The sequence below is a fragment of the Spinacia oleracea genome, chromosome 1, assembly GCF_020520425.1.
Source record: "Spinacia oleracea cultivar Varoflay chromosome 1, BTI_SOV_V1, whole genome shotgun sequence".
Classification (NCBI taxonomy): Eukaryota; Viridiplantae; Streptophyta; class Magnoliopsida; order Caryophyllales; family Amaranthaceae; genus Spinacia; species Spinacia oleracea.
In genome coordinates, this window is record NC_079487.1 from 12243677 (window position 1) to 12250442 (window position 6766).

Genomic DNA, 6766 nt, shown 5'->3' on the forward strand with positions numbered 1-6766 from the left:
CTCTCCAATCTAGCATTTTTCTGAAACAAAGTTTTCAGTTGCTGGATTATGCTGTAGGCATCCCAGACCATCAAAACGTTTTTGATACTCTGGTTCCATGCAAGCAAGCATCAAGCATGTTACTTGCAAGGAGTTATCCTCTAGAGTTTGTCTAGCTCGCTTTTGAGCTGCAATAGCATTTTCTGGCAAGGGTTCAGGGAGAGGATTGTCAAGAACACTTTCTTTTCCTTCCGCTCTGAGAACAATTCTCACAGTCATTTGCCATTGTAGGAAGTTGGTAGCATTCAGTTTGTCTTTTTCAATTAGAGGGCGCAAGTTAAAAGTAGAGTTGTTTGCACCAGACATGATAACTACAATAAAAAGTAAAGCAAGATTCAATATAATGTTTATCAAAAGTAGCAATTAAACAAATTCAATTCACTACTACCCTTTATTCAAAATTAGAAGTCCCCATTGAATAAAGAATTAACCAAGATCCCCTCCCACTACAATTAAACGGACTTTGGCCCTGCTACTTTAATTTATAGTATTCGAGGTAAGTAAACATTTTACTAATTATAACTGATTATAACTCTTGGTAGACAGGTTAACAACTCTTTGTATTTTCCTATCTCTTAGCTTCAAAACCCAAAACTTTGTCTTTTGATAGTTTTGTTGAGTTAAACCAAACATTAACATGTAAGTTTCAAAAACCTACCCTACTATCCCCGGAATTATAAGCAACACCCTGCTTTGGCAGAACCTATTACTCATGATCTAAGGCTTTATAGGTGTTGTATGGAAAAGCACATAAACTCAATATTATTTGGGACCTAAGTTTACTATGTTGGTTAATTAAAAGTGAACACATTGCTTTAAATAACCACATACATAAACTCAATAGGCATTTTAAGGCAATATAAAATGCATAAAAAAAATAAATGTGATCCTAGTATGACCCCTAAAAATAAGCTCAAATCTTCTTGGGTTCCTGTTCATCTTTCTTGGATCTCCATCCTTGAATTTTAGATTGAACCTTCTTACTTCATCGAACTCATAATACGAACTTTATAATCTAATTTAAACTTTTAAATTAAATTACAACAATACAGAACGATGCGCAGATCGTATTTCAAAATTTACAAGAATACAAAACGATACGCAGATCGTATTTTCTATCCTATTTTGGGCCATACTAGTCACTTGCCTGTAGCAAAATATCATAATATTCCATACACGCATATAATATTAAAATATATTAGACAAAAATTATTTACTTATTAACTATTAATAAGCAAATAACATTTCCAAAATAATACTAAAAAACTTAAACAATTTAAGTTTAACGTTATTTGGGAAACTTTATTATTTTAATTCAATTACTATTTAAATATGGCTAGAATAATCTTATTAATCAAAAATTTGCATTTGAAAGGAAATTTATGGATTTATGCTCAACATTGAAAATATGTTTTTCAAAAAAAAATATTTACAAGTTACTCAAAATATATTTTGGAAATTATTTTTAATTTAGAAGAACTAAACCCAAGTTAATTTCCAACTCTTCTTATCAATTTCAATTAATAAATGAGAATCGAACCAAAAAACCAAATTTCCAAAACCTTCAACCCAGACTATTTCCCAAAACCTTTTGGAAAACAATCTTTAATTTGAGAAAATTTCTAACTTTTCCAAAAAATTAGGAGATCTTATTTCCAATTTTTAATTCCCTTTTCCCGCCGGAACGCCGCCCTAATTATCCTCCACCGTGGCTCCACCGTCGCGGTGGTTGTTATTTTAATTTGGGTAACAATTACCTAAATTAAATTAATCTTTATTCAACTTTTGTTAAAGATTAACAATTTAATTAGGGTTTAATTATCCGAAAATAATGGCAAAAAAATTTGAATAAATTAACAATCCTTAAACTGAATTTTAGGGTTGTTAGAAGTTAGATTTCAATTTAAACTCTTTATTAAAATTAAATCTAACAAGAATTCAAAATTTAAGGCATAATTATCTCATTTTATTCAAATAATTCAAGAAAATAACAATTATTGTCCGAAAAATTCGAATTAAATTACCAGGCAGATCTATTGAATTTTCTTAACAAATAAAATCAAAATTTTTAATTGTTATCCTTAAATTTTATGATTAATCGAATTAAACATAAAAATTAACCAAATTCAATAATTAATATACAAAAATTCCGAAAATTAGTTAAAAAATTACCAAAAAATTTCGGCTATTGTATAAAAATTAGGGGATAATCAGTAGATTTATTTAACAAATTAAAAATCAAATCTTTAATTGTTAACAAATTATTTCCATGATTAATCTTATTAACCATTAAATAATTTAAAATCTGACGAATTTAATTTTAAAAAATCCGAAAATTTTTATGAGATATTAACTGTTAATTTCGAACCTGTGATAAAAATTTCGGAATTTTATAAATTTATTTTGAGCAAAAATTAATTAAATCACGATTTAATGATTCCAATCAATTAATATCATATATTAATTTTGCAAATTCAAGCCATAAATAAATCTTCCCTTAATTGAATCAAAATAATAATGTTGCATACAATCATGATCATAAAATATTATGCAAGAGGCTAAAACTGATACCACTGTGGGAACATATAGATGCATAAAGCGGAATTTCAGGAAACAATTTCCTAACATCTATCACAGGATCTCATGCATAACAATAGTATAGATCAGATTAAGTCGAAAGAATAATCACCTTTGAAGCGTGTTCTCCCGTTCGTATGCAAGCTTCGAAGATCTTAGAGCCCCACTTGTTGCTCCTCTACTCAGTCCACAAGCACGAATTGAATCCCACGTATGCTAGTACGGAAGAGAACGATCACAATCTGTCTCTTGCTTTGTTTGGGATGTACGGCGTTTAGAGAATTAGAATTAGGGTTTTTGTGTTTTCCTTTTTGTCAGATATTGAATGAACGTAGTTTCTAAATCCCTGACATTATAACTATTATAATGTGAGAGTTTTAGGTTAACACAAAACCAAAGCCCAACATTCTTCCCTTAACAGACCGGTTGCCATCGGGCCTTTTGGGCCCATTCCAATTAATGCTTATATGTGTGACCTTATAGGATTAATATATTTTAGTTGTAGGTCCAATCAATATTGTCCTGCTAATCACATTTATTCTCTAGCAAGCAAATATGATTACTAAAATAATTAACTTATTATCTTCATAATTAATTCCTATTTATATTTAGTAATTGCCGGAAATGTCTAAGGACATAATTCCTTCAGTTTGATTTGCAGATTCTGAACAAATTAGGGAGCTATTTATAGCAATGAGGTTGTCCATGTACGTAATTGATGATCTCAATTGCAAAATTTGTAGATGACAAATGTAAGAAATAGGGAAAAGCAAATGATGAGTAATGAAATCTAGTAGTTTAGGGAAGTGAATCAGCATGGCTAGAGCTAATAGGTGTAATAAATGGAAAGCTCCATGGCTGCCAAATGCTGAGGCTTACCCGGCAGAGAAGAAGAGAAGAAAGAGTTGACTTGGTTTTCAACGAGTCAAGAGGGGCATTTTTGTAAATATGAAAAGCTGGACAATTTTCAGAACTTTTGTTGCTATTGTTGGACATCAAACGAAAATGGAAAAATGACCTTGAATAAAATTAATTTTCAAAATAATTCTTTTTTATAAAGTGTTAATAAAATAAATTTAGTTTTCCATAAAATTTGTCGTTAATAAGAACGTTTCGAAATTATTAAAATCCTTTATAAATTACGGAATAATTAAGATTTAAAAAAGTAGTTAAGCTCGTACATATGAAATCAAATTATAAAATCTGAAAAATAATAAATTGTGTAACAATATTAAAATTCAAAAAAAATAAAAGTTCGTTAATCAAATTAAAGTTCAAAATTAAGATTTAAAACGATTTTAAGCTAAATAAAAATAATTAAGCGTAATTAATCAAGTTTTAAAAATTCGGGGGTATTACACCTGGTGTCTGATAAGCGTGTTTTCCGTCGTTGATAGAAAACCACCTATGCAAACAATATTTATAAAACCACTTCAACTACCGGCAAGCGGTAAGCAAAGGGATCGTCCCAAAGAAACGGTGAATTATTGAGTTGGAAGTCAATCTAGTTCGATCAAGGATTTGTTTTGAATTGTCACCTTTTAAGAGTCTAAAAACAAATAAAGAACTATGTAAAATTGAATCAAGAAAGGGAAACGTTAGGGAGTCGGGGATAGCCTAGGGAAACCGGGGGAAATCAATTCAACTATTTAGCAATGGTGATCATGCAACGAAATGGTGATTAGGCAAACGGCATCTAAAGACGAACCCGCCACCTCTCGGATAGGGAACGCTAAGCGTCTAATCCACGGAAGAGCTTTCACCTAATCCTAGACTAAACTAACTAGCATATAATAGGTACCGCCATTTGATCAACACAAGATAGGTCCACAATGTCTTGCCAAACCTATCCTATGGTTCCACGGAAATCTAATCGAATAGCATTTGCAACTACCACTCAACTAGCATGGATTTCCTATCATCAAATCTTATTTAATCACATGAATCAACCAACAATCAATAATCTATTTCCCCTAATTCATCCCCTAGTTTCTCCCCTTTCCCTAACCTAAAACTACTCACTAATCATCCTAACAATCAAGCTATCCATTAGTTCAAAACTAGCTATCATGAAATTAAAGGAGAAGAAGTAGAGAATAGGAAACTCAATTGCACCATCAAATCAAAAACTGAAAATCAAAGTAACAAGCAAAATTGAAATCAAGAACTCAAGGTATTGAGGAATTGCAAAACAACAATCAACTAAGCAAGTGAAAGAATTAAAGAACTAAGAATTCAATTGCATAAAGAAGAGAAGAGTTGAAGAAAATTACTGAATTGATGCTTTGAATTAAAGAGTTTCTCTCTCTAGATTGAAGAACTAAAATCACAAAACCTCTAGAATTGAAAGTGTAAAAAATATGAAATGTAAAATATGAAAGCGTCCAATGAAAATAATAAAAAATCCTATTTATACTAAACCCCAAAAATAAGAGTTTTAAACTCGAAAACTGAATCCAGCGCAGCCGTGCGATCGTGCAGACCAAGGTGCGATCGCATCGGTGCGATCGTGCTGTGCATCAATGCGAACGGGCCCTGCGACGATTCTTCTCCTTCGTGCCGTGCGATCGTGCCCAACAACCGTGCGATTGCACGGCTGTAACTTGGCTAAATCTTAGAAAATCCTTGTGTGCTCGCACAGGAATTTAGTGCGAGCCCACCGAAATTCAGTGCGAGCGGGCTCCTCTGCGGTGCGTTCGCACAAAATCACTCATAGTTCCTGCATCGATTTTCCGGATTTGTGCGAGCACACGAATTTGAGGCACGAGCGCACACACTGCCTTGACTTTTGGAGCCAACTCTGTAGACTCGTGCGAGCGCACAAAATGTCGGTGCGATCGCCCGGCACCTGCTCGAGCAAATCTCAGCTGTTTTTCCATCATTTTCAACATTATCACCTGAAAACCACAAAGATGGAAAAGGGGAATAAAAGAACAGCAAAACTATATAAAACTAACAAAAAAGCATAATAAAACTCTATAAAATCCTAGCCTAGAGCGACATAAATGCCGCTCATCAAACTCCCCCAAGCTAAGCATTTGCTAGTCTCTAGCAAACAAAACTCAACTAGGGAAGAATGAGCAACCTATCAAGTTCTTAAATTTACCAAAATCGAAATCTAGCAAATCTAATCAAGGCAAGACTAAAAATGGAAAACGCAAAACGCAAATTAAGAAAAGAGAGAAAGAAAAGAAGAAAAGAAAAGAAAAGAAATTAAACTACAAAATCCAAGATGGGGGCTTTATTATGGAACAAGTATAGAAGAACACTAATATTACTAATCAAATAAATGAGTACACGCTAACTAATGTCTCAAATCGAGTGAAAGATTCGAGCACCAAGCCAAGCGAACTAAAGGCAAACACTAGTCAATCCCCCTACATCCGGGCATACCACGTCAAAACTCTAGATCTTATTCACCTTTGGGAATAGCGTCTCGAGACACCGCGAAGGCGCCAGAAAATCAAGATTAGGCTACCCGACATCTTAGCATGCCAATCTGTAGACACCTACTTTTGTCCCCGTTCCCGCAAGGGAAAGGTTCGATGATGAAAGCGTAAATCTCCACTTGACAACGCATCTCCTATAAAATAAACGAATCTCGATTCCCCATTTCATTTCACCCGAAACCTGCTATTTATGGAAACCTGCTAAAAATAGTAACTGCCCTAAAGGGTAGCTTCTAAAAGTGGCAAAATCATAAAGGATAGAAACCTGTCAGAATTAGGTGTTGCACTCCAACATAAATCCTAAATGAGATAGAAAACCGCGAGAATCCTATTCCTAATAGGGTTCGGAAATAGGAGTTACGTATTAATTAAAATCCTAACGAACCTAGAGTTCGTAACGGGCCCAGACGCATTCCGTCATAAAATTGATACGCGCTAAAAGACTCGAATTAATCTCAAACTCTACGGATTTTAGGAATCCGAATCTGACTAAACAAAACTGCCCAGACCCTATTTTCAACGCCTGGCTCTGGGCGCCGAAATCTTCGGCGCCCAGGCCTGGGCGCTGAAAATACCTGGGCACGTCTCTTTTCCTAATTCTTTGTGGATTAGAACTCTGCAATTCTATCTTTCCACGAACTCTTCTCTATAAATAGACCCCTAGTTTCGACGTGAAAGAACACACAACAACACATAATTAT